We start from the raw sequence: 16,786 nt of genomic DNA on the forward strand, positions 1-16,786 counted from the left end.
AATAGGTTTTAATATTCCTTTAGTTACCATCAAAAACATTTAAAATTCCTGTAGCTTATGTGAAGGATATAAAAAATAGCAATAATAAACACAGGTGCCCACACCACAGCTTGAGGAAGGGAACTTGACCAATCCCCTGGGTAGCCTCCATGTGCCCCTCCCTCATCCTATGCTCTGCTCTCACCGACGTCCCGAAATTTTGTCTGCTCATTTGGTCTGATTAAGTCTTGCCACATGCGCACGGATGTCAAACATTACATCGTTAGTTTTGCATGCACCTGAACTTTATGCAATTGGAATCACACCGTAGCTAGTCTGTAGTTTGCTTTTTTATTCAATGCATAATTCCTGAGATTTTTCCTGGGCTGTCACATATGCAGCTGTGGTTTATTCACTTTAACAGCACAGATACAACTCTATTCCACTGTGAGACCATGCCACAATTCATACTGCAATTTCTGCACATAAAATTATGCTGTACTGTAAATATCTTGTCACATTGCTACATATCTTCAAAATAATTATTAATTATAGAGTATTATGCTGAAGGAAGACTATTTTATTTTATAGTTACCCAACTGTTGGACAGAATTGTGTGTGTGTGTGTGTGTGTGTGTGTTTGCTTTGTAAATGATGCATCAGGGAGCATCTTGTCTAAATAGCTTATTACATATTTTGTATCAATTCCTTCATGGAGAATGTGGGAAGATGGACCACAGAAGCGGTATTACTGGGTCAAAATGTATAAATTAATGTTGCTCTTTAATACACTGTAAAATTGCTTCACAATATTGTAATAGCACCAGAATTGGGGATAATCATGGAAATATTTTTTGGCTAATATATTAAAACAGTACTTTACTGCTGTTTTATTTTACATATCTCATTACAAAATTGAACATTTTCCATGTATTTGTTTAGTGTTATATTTAGTCATCTATTCAAGTGCTCTACCACGGTATTAGCACCTTTCTTTTTAATTTGCTTGAGCATTTCACATAATAAAAACATTAATTCTGTCATATTATGGCAAATCTTCCCATCTATTGTTTCCATTGTTTGATTGACTATTCTTTTCCTTCTTGAATGTTTTTATTTTGTCTCTAAGTAATATTCAATTCTCTAGATTTCTTATGCCTCTACATTTTGCACTTAATTGTTTAATCTATCTGTAATTCACTTTGGGGAAGTCAAAATGATTTTTTTAAGTTGCTAACTGGACATCAAAATTATGCATTGTATAATTTCCCTCCTCCAATGATTGGTGATGCCTTCTAATTTATTAAATTATTTACGCGAGGGTTTATTTCTGAACTACCCTAGTTCTCTTACCTGTGTCCTTCTCTAATGCCAGCCCCATGGGATTTTACTACAAAGGCTCCATAATGCCTTTTACTATCTGGTAGGGCTATATATTTTAATAGCCAATAAATCTAACTCCCTTCCCCTGAAACCATTTTCAGAATTTCCCCCTAAGGTTCTCATCTACTAAGTTTTCCAAATGGTCTTCGAACCACTCCGTGAAGTTTAAAAAGTCCCGATGGGACTTTGGGAGGAACAGCATTAGACTCACGGACTAATCTCGGAAATATCCGCCCCTTTCCTTTTAATCTCACCATCTAGAAATAGGGTTTTTAGTTAAACCCTTTAAACCTCATTGGCCTACAACTAAGCACTCTGTAGTGAGTGATAACTTTACCCTTCCTTTATGCCATTTATTCTTTAAGTTTCTATTTTATAACCTGACACCTTTTTTGAGGTCCCAATAAGTACCATGCCAGTGAATGTATGACTTCCATCTTCCTTACCATGTTAACAAAGGGTCGTTTTACATATTTCTTTGTAAGTAGTTTGTAAAAATCGAAGGCTGACTTGATTGAATGTGCTTTTGAATGAATGAGATTATTACATAGTGAATCCTTATGAAAATGTACCCATAGGAAGCCAATTCAGCATTCCAGGCATATAACCTGTTTGGGTGGGTGAAACAGTCACACGCTCTATTGCTGAAATCTACTCACTAGAATTTTATCTAAAATCTGTACGTTCCAAAACAGGACTGGGGCAGAGCCTTCCTTAGGGGTTGGCCAAATATGTTAACAGGGCCATGTGTGCTCGACGGAGGATCTGGAAGTTTGCCATCGTTTTTATAAATCCTGGAGCAGTTTATGTAGCACAGGAATCATCTGTTCCTTTAAAGTTTAAAAGAATTTTCAAAGGCCTTTTATATTTTAGACTATTCCACCTGGCACAGGTGTGTGTGTGTGTGTGTGCATCACCGTGTTGGTACACATTTAAAATGACACTCTAAGATACTTATCTCTAACGGAACAGGAGACAGTTTTATCATAATTTAATGCCTTTCTTTCTCCATGAAAAGAGAGTAAATGTCAAAGATAAGGAAGTGCTTAAAAAGAAAAAGCATTTTCCCAGGCATGGGTTCCAAAGAGCCACCTTTCCAGAGGCCCATAAAGGAGCCCACAGAGGGTAGTGAGGACATCATGAATACCGGACCACCCAAATTTCATCGAGGATGACTGAGTTTAGCAGCCACGCCTCATCACTGACCGTGGAACTGAGAACCCTTCTATCTGCAAGGACAAGCAGATCAGTCCACTGCGGGTCACCTCTAGTTCTGGGTAAAGGTCTTCTAAACTTTGGCCCATCAAAGCTTCTTCTCCAGTACAGTGTAGGACACTATACTCTTCCACGGCAAAAAAAAATTGTAACTCTAAGGCTTTCTGTACTTGCTGCAGGGCTCCTGGGCTAAGGACATTGTGAGTACTTCAAAGAGCCACACAAAAAGATTCAGGATGTTACCAGCTGAATGTTGATGTCGCCCCTGTAACCCCAAATTCATAGGTTGAGGTCCTAGCCCCCAATCTGATGCTATTAGGATGGGAGTCTTTGGGAGTTGGGTTACGATAAGTCATGAGGATAAGCCCTCACAATGGGATTAGTGCCCTTGGAAGAGGGGGAGGAGACGAAGTGCTTCCTCTCTCCCCAGCGCACAGAGGAGCAGTCAAGTGGGCACCCAGCAAGATGGTGGCCACGAGTAGAGGTCTCAGAATGAAACGTACTTTGCTAGTACCATGATGTTAGACTTCCTGGCCTCCAGAGCTGTGAGAAACAAACTATATTGTCTAAGACACCCAGTCTAAGGTATGTGTTATGGCAGCCCAAGCTCACTAAGACAGGAGGGTTGTGGTAATGTCTGCCCGAAGGAACTCTGAGCCATTGCTCTGCAGGTCACAGAATCCACTGTGCAGTGAGAGGCTCCTTGGGGGAAACAAGCAGCGAGGAGTCTCAACAAATTAAGATGGAGTGTCCACTAGAACATGCAAGGACTGTGCCATGCGAGCGAGCACCCATGAGAATACAAGCAGGACACTATGCCCAAGAATGACCGTGTGAGCAGGGTAATGACTGCAGATGTGAGTGTGCCACAGCATGAGAAAGACACAGCTTAGTTCACGGGGAAACCATAAAACATTAAAGCTCAATGAAAAGTTAGGATGAGGACAGTTAAGGTGATGAGCATTAGGATAACCTGGTGGGAGGGCAGGAACCTCAAAACCCTCTTAGGCTCAAGGATTCCACGATTCCATCTAGGATTTCATACAGACACACAAGCAGTCTCTCTCTCCCTCTCTACCTGGGCAGGGAAGCTGCTTCCACATCCGCCATGGCCTCACACAGAAGCTTAATCCCTGGCTGGAAGGCAAAACATTTGTGGCAAAGCCAAGCAGGCATGTGAAGTGAAACAGAGTGAGGAACATTTTTATTACTGTTTCGGATGTTTGGGGCTTTTTAATGACTCCAAAAACCTCTTAAAAAGTCATACTTTTTGGCAGCTATAAGATGCGATTGTTGCTACATGTACTAACACTTACCAGTGACTGGCTGATGCACACACTGCTTTTCTCAAAAACACCCTTTTCTCTCAGGGACTTTTCAGACCAAACTGAGTGTGTGTGTGTGTGTGTGCACACACCTGCACGTTCCAATGCATGGAGGCCTGCCACAGCTGAAGGCCAAATCAAGGCAAACAGATATTTTGTCTCTTAGAGTTAAATTGCAAAAAAACCACACACACACAAAAAAAACCCACACACAAAAAACTAAAAAATCCTGTTGACATACCTTTAATTTGAACAATGTAGTTATTACAAGATTTTCTTCCTATTGATGGAAAATTACCATATTTTGCTGTGTATAATGCACACTTTTTTGTCCAAATTTTTTAGGAAAAAATAAGGATGCGCATTATACACAGGGAGTGCTAATCCCGTATCTATATAAATGGTTTTAATTCTTTTATTTACGCTTATGTGTTAAAAGTCTAACTCGAGAAAGCAATGACGATATTGGTATGCAAAACGCACTGGAATACAATAATTGGTTGTGTTTCTAAATATAAATAAATAAAAATGAATTAAAAATTAAAACAAAAGACATTTTTCCTGAAAGTTTGGGCCAAAAACAATGCACATTATACACAGCAAAATACAGTAAACTAACAATTCTAAGTTAATGACTTGAGAGTAAACAGTTTCTTCCTTATAAAATGAATTGGATTTATCAAGACTTGTGTTCAAGTGAATTTCTCCCATCCCTTTAAATCAAATAAAGACATGACTTTAGAGGCTTCAAAAAACATGCCTTCTCCACCTACAGTTGCACCTCAGGTAGACAACTGCTCGTGTCCCCAGCACTCGCCAGACAGATGGCAGAGCAGCTTCCGTCCTTGATGGAGTTTCCACAGGTGATGTCAGAAAAATAAGAACAATGTAATAAATTCCTCCTAGAGCTGACTGTTTTCCATGTAAAGATCCATGTTTTATTCTTTTAAAAAAAATCTCATTTATTTATTTATTCTTAGAGGGGAAGGGAAGGAGAGAAGGAGAGAAATATCAATGTATGGTTGCCTCTCATGAGTCCCCTGCTGGGAACTGGCCTGCAACCAAGGCATGTGCCCTGACTGGGAATCGAACCGCGATTGTGTGGTTCGCAGGCCCGTGCTCAATCCACTGAGCTACACCAGCCAGGGTCCATGTTTTATTCTTAAATTACTTCCTTCCTTATATTTTAGCATCAAGATAGTCCTTTCCATTATGAAACTGTGGTGGTGGCTGTTGGGTCTTTAAAAACATCATTCCTTGGAAAAACCCTCCAAATCTTTTTATTTTGGTAGTTTCTTGGCCCAGGTGATCTATGTGCAAAACCACTGTCTACAGCACCCTCTGAACCATGGAATTTCGGGTCGATCATGCAGTTATCACTGGGTCTCATCTACTTCTCACAGTGGTCACCGGCCTGAAGGGCAACAAACAATCCACAGGAAATTTAAGGCTAATTTAATCAATACTCGGGGGAGAGGGGGATGATAAATGGTTGCTCTAGAACTTTTTCCTCTATCCACAGGCCCCTTGCTGCACGCTATCCACCCATGACCCACAGATCCATCTCTGAGAGTTGGGGGGTTTTGTAAGAACACACCACTAATCTGGGAACCCCAAATCAAGACGCTACACTCTCCCAGGATTCTGAGAGGTCAGTCTGATGGTGTCAAAGCTTCTAGAGAATAGTCACGGCGTTTTGTCAGCTGAAATTCCACAGAAATAGTGCTCAAGACAGCTTCTGGCGATGGCAGCATGTCACCAGTCCAGGGGATACTAAAGTCCACCCACTCAGCAAAGCCCGATGGTGCCGTTGCTTTAGGAAACCAAAGCCCAGGAGGGTCACATGCCCCTCCAGATCTCCAAACTGAGAACAGAGGCAAGAAAGTCAGCTAGGATAAGTCATGACAGGCCATCAACTATTTAAAAGATTTTTCAACTAAGAATACACTGATACTTTAGAGTAAAATTAAAAATCCCTGTTTTTCTAGGGATTCTACACCTATCTGTAACTTAACTGTTTGCTACCTAAATTTTTCTTTATTTAGGTTTCCTCCAAAATATATTCTAAAAACAACCCCACTTTAGTTTTAAAAAGCCATAAACAATACATTTTTAATACCTTTATTTACTTCATCTCTAATAGAGAACTAACCAGTAACAGATAATATACATATTGTGAAGAGAGTTAATTTCCTAGATTAAATATGCACTAAACATGTAAATGTGACAATATTTGGAGATATATGACAGTAATAAAGGTAACATTTATTGGGCCAGCCACGGGGCACATTACTTAAAACACCTCAGTTAACCCTCACAACAAGCCTATAAAGTAGGTACTATTCTTATTCCCACTTTACAGATGAGGTTATAAATGAGGAACCTCATTACTGTAATTTAATCTTTACTGACCCAAAATCTGAGTTCAGTGTTTACTCTGGCTATAAATAGACTGAATAAGCAAATTAGAAATCAAGCAGAATTGTAGAAGGCATATTTAACCTACTACAAAGTCCTAGGTTTTAAGAAATACTGAAAAGCAGATGCTAATTGCAAGCACTCCAGCAGAAACTGCTTGGGAAGATTCCTTCTGAAACTACACTGTGTAAAAAGACTTTAAAATTCAGAATTTTACGGCCCCCAACAATTAGTCCAAATTAGTAAGATTTCTATAGACAATAAAGTATGGTGGATGTCAGCTTGCCACTCTCCCAGGATCCATTTTCCTCTGTGAACAGTGCCCAGAGACCCGCTTACTTGGGGGCTCCCCATCCCCTAGTGGTGCTTTGGAGAAAGCTGACATACTTTCTTTGGTAGTGGGATAGAAAAATCTGAAGGAAAAAAAAACTCCCACCCCCACCAATCAAAAGAGGGCATTCACCTGGCCCTTGGGATTGGCTAAGGAATAAGCACATGACTCTACTCAGGCCAATGAAATGCCAGGGTTGGTTTGCTGAGGAGGGACTTCCGGAAAAGATACTTTCTCAGATTTTCAGAGTAATTAAGAGTACTTATTAGAAGAAATGTTTCTTTATTTCCAGCCACAGGGATGTATATCAATGAGTCTTAAGATGTTTGCAGCCATTCTACCTCCAGGAGATAAGCCAACCCGAGGATGAACTGGTACCATGAAAGAGTGAGTCGAGATTTGGAAAAAAACTGGATGGCTCCTGAGCTACTATTTCACACTGACCTGCAGTACATCCCATGAGCCTATTAATTAGTCCCCTGTGCTGTGGGAGCCCCTCTGCTTTTGGTTTTCTGATATTTACAACCCCAAAGAATCCAAACTGATAAATGAGGAATAAGCACTAATGCACAGCTTTTTCCTAGTACTTGTTCAGATTTTGCTTTCCACTGTTTCTTAACTGCTTTAAGTGTTCTTCTCAAGAATAGGTAATGGGCTTTCATGAACTATTGAATGGCCTTGGGCAAGTCACTTGACTTCCCTGGGTTTTTTCAACTATAAAAAAAAAATCTAAGTTTGATTCAGAATCTCTGTTATTCCTTGTAGCTCTCACAGCCAATGGTTTTGCTTCTGAAATATAATATAATCCAAGGAATCAGCTTCTCTTGCTGGGTCAGATATTTTTCACCTCCATATCCATCCCTCTGCCCTTCTCCACTCAGCTCTGTGACCCTGGAGGCCCTGATCTCTACGGACAGCATCAACATGGCTCCCTGCCTCCTGGCTTCCGGCTGAGCGTGCCTAAGGGGAGGCACCATTAGGGGACGGAGAACCAAGGAGAGTTCAATGAGGATGTTCATTCTCTGGGCTCTGCCCCAACCATGTTGGGGTAGGTTGACTGCATCCTTCCACTGGAGACAGCCTTTCTATCCAGCTTCTCTTTCCAGTTCCAATAACCAACCCCACCCCCTTCTTTCAGACCGAGGCATGGCAACAGCTCCCTGACATCCCAGCCCTAAGATGCTTCACTATCCCACGCTGGTTTCCCTTACCCTAAGGCACTAGGAACGGTCCCATCAGTGGGGTCCCAGAGTACTCCCGTTGAGTGAATCATCTGTTTCCTACTGCAACCCCAAAACACAATGGCTTAAAAGTGAAATCAAAATCAGCCACAACAAAAAAGAAACAGGAACAATCCACTCAGTTTCACATCAGAGGGAAGGAAAGTTTGGCACTTACTGAGAAAAAAAAAAAACCCCACACACCAAGAGAATCAAATCAGACACCACTACCCTCCTTCCCCACTGTCACTGAGCTTTTGCGGAAAATAGCCATCTCTTGCTAGACCAGGGTTTTAACCTCAAAAAAACCAATCTGTTTATACACAAACGTACTGACCCTTCAGACAACTTCTGTGTGGAACCTGGCAGAGGAATTACAGCTATGTGTCCATTTTCTAGATGGACAAACTGAGCCTGGAAGAGACCACAGGGCCAGAGCTGGGGGGGGAAAAAACACTAGAAATGCCCAGGGCCAGCTCAAAGGCTCATTGGTCCAGGAATCTACCTCTGACAGGCTCTGTGGAGTTTCTCAGAGTGGCCTTCTGTACTACCATTCTCCTGAGATGTCTAGTTCCCTCTTAACACTCCTAGAGTTACCATTCAGGAACAGCCTTAGATACTTTACCATTCACAACTCTGCAAAGTGAAGAGAGGCAAGACAGGACACCCTTGGCCCCATTCTAAGGGCCACTAAATTCTAATACATAACTCCCTGATCACTGATCATTTCCTGGGCAGTTTTCCAGAAATCTGTGGTTGTCCAGGTCCAGAGCAGCCCTCCTCTCTTTCTTAGGGTCATTTTTCACACCACAGGGGTCCAAGAAATGATCTTACGACCCCCTCACAAATCATTCAGACACTAAGAATTTCAGAGAAGCTACCTGTTTCAGGATTAAGAGGCTTAATCTTTCAGGGTTGTCCTGCTTTCGTGTCTTCCTCCTTCAGCATCCTCTGGAGCCAGGGCCTGTAGGAGCGACCCAAACAGCACATTCAGGTTACATGGCTTCAACACGGGAGCAGGTCATGTCCACCAAGGAGAGGAAGAAGCAGCCAGGGATGGAGCCCTGAAAACCCCAACAGGTGGTGGACCTGCCCAAGAGCAGGACCTGCTGAGCAGGTCCCTGAGGGAGGAGAGGATTTAGGAGACAAAGATTCACAACTCCATCCTTATGCCCCAAACCCAAGAGTCAGTCAGTGTTTCTCCCCTCTTTCTCCCACACCCCACATCCAAGACATCAGCAAATAATGTCAACTTTATCTTCAAAATAGATCCAGACTCTCACCACCTCCACTGCTACCATTCTGGTCCAAGCCTGCCGCTTCTCTCACTAGGTCATGGGAGTAACCTCCTAACGGGCCTCCCTGTGTCCACCCCTGCCTTTCTACAGTCCATGTGTGATGTGGGTTGCACTGTGCTCTAGATTAAATTGTATCTCCCCACAAACCCCTATGCTGAAGTCCTAACATCCGGTATCTCAGAATATGACCTTATTTGAAAATAGGGGTGTTGCCGATGTAATTAGCTACTAAGATGAGGTCATCCTGGAATTGGGTGGGTCCTTACTCTATCATGACTGGTGTTCTTATAAAAAGGGGAAATTTGGACATCAACACCCACACAGGGAGAGCATCACGAGATTAGCATTATATTGCCAGAAGCCAACAAGCTACCAGAAGCTAGGAAAGAGGCCAGATCCTTCCTCAACACCTTCCGAGGGAGTGTGGCCTTGCCAGCACCTTGATCACAGACTGCTAACCCCCAGAAGTGTAAGCCAGCACCTGTCTGATGTTCAAGCCGTCCAGTTCGTGGTGCTTTGTTATTGTGGCACCAGCGAACAATTACACCACACTCCCCACAGCAACCTCAGGGATCACTTAAAAATTACTCTTCTACTCAAAACACTCCTATAATGTTTCTCTCAAAGTAAAAGACAAAGTCCTTGAAATGACATACAAGGCCCATGTGTCCTGGCCCGGCCTCTTCCCTGACCTCTTCTTCTCCTACTCTGTTCTTTCTCAGTTTCCTCCAGCCACATGGCTTCCTCAAACATCCCAGGCTTCTGCCTCAGGGCCTTTGCACTTGCTTTTCCCCCTGCCCGGAACACTCTTCCACTGAGTATCTTTTACTTCCTTCATGTTTCTGCTCAAATGCCACTTTCTCAGTGAGGCCCTCCACCACCACCACTGCACTCTTTCTATCCCATGCTCTGTTAATTTTTTTTTTGTACCTTTATCACTACCTGGCATTTGTGTATATTTTTATCCCCCTTCTCACACACAGACTATAAATTCCCTGAGAGTCAGGGTATCGTCTTATGGTATGCCCCAGAGCCCAGCACACAGTAGTTGCTCAAGAAATAGTTGTTGAAAGATTTGTGGAATTAAAGAAGACAAGAGAAAAGAGAGTTACTAAAAAGAGGAAGCTGTCCACAGTGCCAAAAGTAGCAAAGAGTCAAAAAAGATAAGGACTGAAGTGTCCGTTGGCTGTGGTCACATGGGAGCCACAGGTGACCTAAGAGAGGACAGTTTCTGTGGAAGACGGGAGCTCTCTGCAGCACATCCACGGGGTCCCTCCCCTGTGCTAGGCACCCCTCCCACAGGCAGAAGCCAGCCTGAGACGGCTGTGTCAGCCAAGGAGCAAAACCCAAGGGCAGACCTTTTCAGAGTTTCTGTCCATGAGGGTAAGAAAAGAGGGAAAGCGAAATAGAGGGGGGCTAAGAGTTTGAGGAAAGAATTTATTGCTGAATGACTGAAGGCGCTGAGGCCCCAGGAGCTACAGAGGGACCCATAAAACCTACTGGAAGAAGGTTCTCTGGCTAGTGGGAGGGAGCACGTCCTTCTCTGAGAGGAAGGAAAGCAGGTTGGGATGAGTCCAGATGCCAATAACCACCTGGAAGGGGCAGCAATAAGCTGAGTGGGCTCACTGAGGTGGGAGAAGTGTGCGAGTGCAGGGTGGGCCCTGAAAATAAGTGCCCCTTCCATTCTGTGCCCTGGGTGCCTCAATGACCTCACCCAGTGTGGACCCAGACCCCTGACTGGAGAGCGAACCGGCCAGCAGCCAGCCACTGAGCAACCAGCTGAATTGAGAGGCCATGGTTTCCTAGAGGCAGAATCCCCAGACTGTGGGGTTTCGGAACAGGCCCTCAGCAGCCTGCATTTAGGAGGACAGACTTCCTAAGACTGAATTGAGGGACCCCCAAATAGCTGTGTCTGTTCCGGTCAGGCTTGCCTCATTCTCCCAGGCTCCCACGTCCAACCCTCAGAGGCTCCTTGGAGTCCTCCCTCTCCACTCCTCCAGCTCCTCCCAACCAACCACAAACTGTGCCTCCTGCACTGTGAGAGGGACCCTATCTGGTTGAGCACCCACTATGCGCAGGGTGCAACAGAGGTTAGAATCCCCACACAACAGTTCTGTGAAGTGTTTTCCGCTTCTATTTACAGATGAAACTGAGAGTCAAGAGACGAAGTGACGTGCTCAAGGCCCCACGGGCAGCAAGTGACGGAGCTGCGGTTTGCAGCCTTCCACCTGTCCATCTCCTTTTCCATATCCACGTCACCACCCGAGTCCAAGCCCTCCACGTTTCATTCCTAAAATTCAACACGATACATGTTACCTAACTCGCCACCCAGCGCCCCCATTCGCACTGCGCAAATCCAGGTGAAGCTCTGCCAGTGCCCTGTTTACTCGTCCCTGTCTTGTCTGACGGGCTTTGGTGGCTCCCCGGTGCAGGAAAACTACAAACTCTGTAGCCATCCCTTAGGGTCCTTCAGAAAACAAGGTACAACCCCTTCTTTGATCACAAGCACCCCCTGCTCCACCCCACCCAGTACGCTCCTCCTCTTTGCCCCCATGGGGCACACTCCTCCCCTGCAGCCCCAGGCCTCTGACCGCCCTGCTCTCCTGTGGTCCCTGGAGCAGCAGCGGCACCCCAGCTGGCCAAACTCTTCCTGCTCTTCTGTGCTCACTGTTTTTAGTCTCTCTTGCCAAGCGTCCTGTTCGCCCGCATAGACCACAAACCCCTGGAAGGTGGTAACATTTTGTGTTGAAAACGCTTGGAATTGCCCATTGCCCAACCAGGGTAAATGCCACTTGGCCCACAGAACAATTCCGATGGAGTTCAGAATTGTACTTCCAGAAGTTTTCCAGAAAATATAAGAGACCTGAGATAAGCAAGAGAAGGGACACATGGTCTTCTTGGGGTGGAAGTGCAGCCGTTCTTCCTCCCCAGGGGCACCCCGTGTCTGGCGCCCCGTCCCAGGGGTCCCAGTAAGGAGGAAGGTGGCTGGGTTTAGCTCTTCACTCCTCTTCCTGCCTCTGCACACTCCAGTCTCGGTATTCTTCCTTCTCTGCCGCTTCACACACTTTCATAGACAGAGATCCTTGTCTTCTTCCCTCTTTAAGGAAAGAGCTTGAAATGTCAGAAAGCTGGCTAAGCGGAGCTCATGGAGACCAGCAGAATGGTCAGTGCTGAGAGCCCTTTTCCATACGTGGTATCTCTGGGGAAGTGGGAGTTGGCCTTAACCCACTCTGATCGACAGCACAGACCGCACAACAATTCTGGGACTGCTGGGGCCACAGAGGAGGATAGCTGGGCTAAATGGGAGTCAGGAAAGCCCTCAGGGGCCATCAAATCGCACCCCGCACAGACAGGATGGGCGAAGCCTGAACGATAAGAGTCAACGTCACGGCGGTGCTGTCTGGCAAGACCCCCCAGCCAGGGGGACCAAAGGCGCAGGTGGGCCTCACGACACGGCTGAAAGAGCAGGAGCTCCAGGGTCAGGCCGGGCCGTGTCCGCCTTTGGGCTGGCCACTTCATCTCTCTGCACCTGGCTCTGCACACACTAATGCGGGGCCTACATAAAATAAGAAATACATAAAACATCTAGCACAGTGCCTGGCACTATATAAGGGGCCCAACAGATGTTGTTTCCCTCTCTCCTTCCAGCTCTCAGATCTCAAGGCTCTCAACCCTCATTAACAGGAGCAAGTACAGAAGCCACAGAGCATTTGCAGGTGGAAGGACTGCCGAGGATGGCAAAAGCCAGCAAAAGGAAGGACAACAAACAGGCCACCCCATGGCCTCTAGAAGAGAACCAGTGGACTTCTGTGAATGCCCGGTTTCAGAACACAGAGAGCTTCAAGCTTCAGACCAAACCCAAACAGGAAGTTTGTGACAAACTTAGCAAATGCGCACACACGAATGCAGGAGGTTGCACACCACTCAGAAAAGATGAAAACCAGCACTTGGAGGGTGGGTGGGGGCGGGGCGTCTGTGGAATAAAAGGCACGTGTCTGGCTGATGCGTCAAATGCAGGAAACTTTTCCTGGGTGCCAGAGACCTCCTCACTCCGAGCACTGGGCTGAATCACATGGAGCTGCTCTTGATTTTCAAGCCAGAGTTCCCCGCCCCTGGGCTCACTGTACCTCTCTGCATCGGGTACAGGGAGCCCTCTGCACAGTGATCAGGACCTGGGGGACTTAGGTGTGTGTGACCAGTTTTTGGCTGGAAGAACAGAGCACAGAAAGAGGAAGTGGGTGCTGGGGTCCCACAGAGCTCTTCGCTCTCCACCTGGTCGCTTGGCCAGTGCGTGTTCGCAGGCCCCCTAGCGCCCTACTGTGGGTCTTCAGGCTGCCGGGTTTTCCTCCTCCGAAACCCTGTCTGACACCACCATTTGCATGCGTGCTCTTCACACCGGTGTGGGGCACTACAATTTCAGTTCATTTGTTTGTAGGGGCAGGCAGAGATGGACACACCTGACCTCCGTGATCTGTGTGCCATCTCCACTGCCACAGTAAAAACTAGGTGGTTCCTTGCCCCTTGTCACAATCTGTCAGCACCTGTGGATTGAGCCTGGCTACTAGGCCAGATCTTTGGTGGCTGTGCACCAGAAAATAACTGGTAAATGAATAAACAACATCAGTGCCATTTCTACTCTCTCACCCCCACCAGGCTGATGCATCCCCAGCAGACAGGTTCCTGGCCCCAACCCTCCTGGGGGGGATGCCAGTTGGAAACTCAGCGTCCCCCACCCCGACTGCCAGCCTCACTGCCGCCCCCCAGCTCTCTGCAGCTCCATCAATGGTTTCCCCACCTCCCCGAGTTAGGTTCCTTTGAAAAAAAAATATGACTCATTTAGGAAGACAAAACCAAAAACTTCAATGGTGAAGATAAAACAGCACCAAGTCTCTTTTAACACCTCCCACTCCATGGAGAATTTAGATCTGATAAAGCCTCCCCAGACTGGACCTCCTCATCTGGAACTTACAATATACACAACTCTCCCAGCAAAAACATTTCCAGTAACGCCTTCTCTGAACTTGTCAGGGTCTTCTTTAGAAACAGGTGGCCTCTGGCCTCCGGTCAGTCGCTTTTTCAAAGTGAAAGAACAAGAAACTAAAGCCCATACTACACCCCTGGGTCAAAAATGAATTATTTAATGACTTTCCATTACATGTATGCTTCTGATTTATTAGAGAAAAAAGTGTTGGCATCACCTCACTGGCATAATGAGAATTATAGAGTTTTTCATAAATAGCGAGACATCTAGCTATGTAAGAAGTTTGCATTTGTGCACAGTATTTGAAAGGAAAAAAAATGTATAATATAATACATACAATCCTAACATTTCAGGAGTCCAACGAGCAATCAAGATAATCCAAGGGTTCTCCATGTTGGCTGCATTAAACACAACTCTCAGGCCTCACTCCCAGAGATTTGGGAACACGAGCACCAGAATGGGGCTCTGGCATTGGGTTGTTTTTGGTTTTTGTTTTTTTAAGTTTTCCCAGTCATTTTAATGGGCACCAAGGGTTGAGAACTACTGATAGAGTGCAGTTAAGAAAATTAAGATCTGAAGAAATTAAGGTCCAGTCCCACACTGCTCAGCCAGATGCAAAGCCAGAACCAAACGGAACGTTTGCAGCCCCCGGGCTGCTCTGCAGCACCGTTCACGGCTCCAGTGTCCACCGGTTTGCTCAGATCTTTCTGTTTTAAAGTGGGGAGACTAACACAGAGTGGCTGACATTTTGTTTTGTCAAGCAAGGTATTGTTATAAATACCTACCAATTACTACCACTGCTTCCTAATCAGTCTCTTGCTCATTTGCATGGCCGCCATCCTCCCCNCAGATGCAAAGCCAGAACCAAACGGAACGTTTGCAGCCCCCGGGCCGTTCTGCAGCACCAGTGTCCACCGGTTTGCTCAGATCTTTCTGTTTTAAAGTGGGGAGACTAACACAGAGTGGCTGACATTTTGTTTTGTCAAGCAAGGTATTGTTATAAATACCTACCAATTACTACCACTGCTTCCTAATCAGTCTCTTGCTCATTTGCATGGCCGCCATCCTCCCCACCCCAAGCCCAGGAGGTAAGGTCTGACAATCCCGGCCCCAGGCCACAGTCTTACTCACCGCTACCCACCCTGCTCCTCAAACATTTGCCATCTGATCCTTTCCCTAGCTACACAGTATCTATTTCTGAAAGTCCCTTCACCAACCACAAACTTCTTCCCAGGCCTGCGAAGGCCACCCTGCACCTCCCTCCTGACTGACATGTGACAGCTAATATCTGCACCCGTTACAACCACCGGTATTTACAGTCTGCTACTCCACACGCATGATCCCGTCTAAATTTCTCAATAATCGAGGCTCCACTGGATGTTTCTAAGGAGGGCTACCTCTGAGGAACAACATTGGGGGTGAAGGAGGGAGGAGGCAAAGGAGGCTCTTCCCACCCTCCCTTCAGTCTGAATTTGGGGAAGCATGCATTGTTTCAATGGGACAAAACCACAAACACACACAGAGCAGGTCACAAAGTACATCTACGGTTTGCTTCCACTTTGTAAATACGGAAAATCATCTGGGAGGTATCCATACCCAAGCTCTGTATGTAAATGATATCTGAGTGGAGGGATTATGGGTACCATTCATTTCACTTCCCTTTCCTCTTCATTTATCTTTATTATGTTCTACTTACATAATAAAGAAACAATGATCATTTAAAACCTGAACCAAAGCATTATCTAATCTCTGACACCTACCTAGTATTGAGAAAAAAAGGTGTCCCAGAAGCTCCCAGTCTAGCGTGTGGAGACATCTCCTTTTCATAAAAGTGAAAGATTTGTCCCCAGTCCGGCCCTGGCTTCTGCACCCTGCCTAGGGACAAGTCTACCTCTGAGACTGACCCAAGCCGCCTCTAGGCCCCACCAGGCCCCAAGAGTGGATGTAGAACAGATGCCCTAGGACGGCTGCCACACCTCCTCAGCCTCCTCTCCCCATGCTCCCCGAGTTTCTGCTGCACACGTCAGCTGTCCTCTCCGAAGTGTCTCCTCTGGTCCCTGTCTCTCAGTTCCTACCCAGGCTGTGTCATGATCACCCTCCCTGCTTGTTTCCTTCCTAGGTCTTCGCCAAGGCAAACAGCCACCCTTACTCCACAGTCCTCACTACTCCCTAACATCTAACAGGGCAATGAAGAGGGGTGATAGTCTTCCTGGCAGCAAGAGCCACAGACTTAAAGGCCTGGAGGTCAGAGGGTGTGTATGTGTTCAGAAGAAAAAGATGTTTGACATGCCCAAGGCCCAGCAGAGAGAAAAATCCAAAGAAGCTCAACAGCAATGTTTACAGGGGCCAGCAAAGAGAGGCCCAAGCAAAGGTTCTCAACCTTTCACCTACTACTCATCCTTCTAACTGCTTCCCCACCACTCACTCTACCCTTCCAGTCCCTAGCCGGGTCAAGGCTAACGAGAGTGGGTGGAAAAATAGGAACAGAGAAAAAAGAAATGAGATTAAGCAACACCAGACTGAGGTAGGCTGAGGTCCTCCCAGTGCAACCAAAGTGACCTTGGGTGGCTACTCGGGGGGGGGGGGGGGGGCACAGGTGTGTAGCCCTCTCCTTGATGCCAGCCCCAAACAGGAAG

The 16,786-nt window shown here is 45.9% G+C and overlaps 1 protein-coding gene across 9 annotated transcripts in view; it reads right to left on the reverse strand.

Annotated features, from left to right (window-relative positions):
• Positions 1-16,786, reverse strand: part of TRERF1 (transcriptional regulating factor 1) — a 204,731-nt gene that overhangs the window by 110,255 nt on the left and 77,690 nt on the right. For all 9 annotated transcript variants that reach the window (XM_037052763.1, XM_037052753.1, XM_037052780.1 and 6 more), the window contains one exon: positions 8,753-8,835. The gene's annotated coding sequence lies outside the window, so the exon portion shown is untranslated. The remainder of the gene's footprint in view (positions 1-8,752; positions 8,836-16,786) is intronic.

The sequence above is a fragment of the Sturnira hondurensis genome, unplaced genomic scaffold (assembly GCF_014824575.4).
Source record: "Sturnira hondurensis isolate 20B ecotype Veracruz unplaced genomic scaffold, ASM1482457v3 Scaffold0000880, whole genome shotgun sequence".
Taxonomy (NCBI): Eukaryota; Metazoa; Chordata; class Mammalia; order Chiroptera; family Phyllostomidae; genus Sturnira; species Sturnira hondurensis.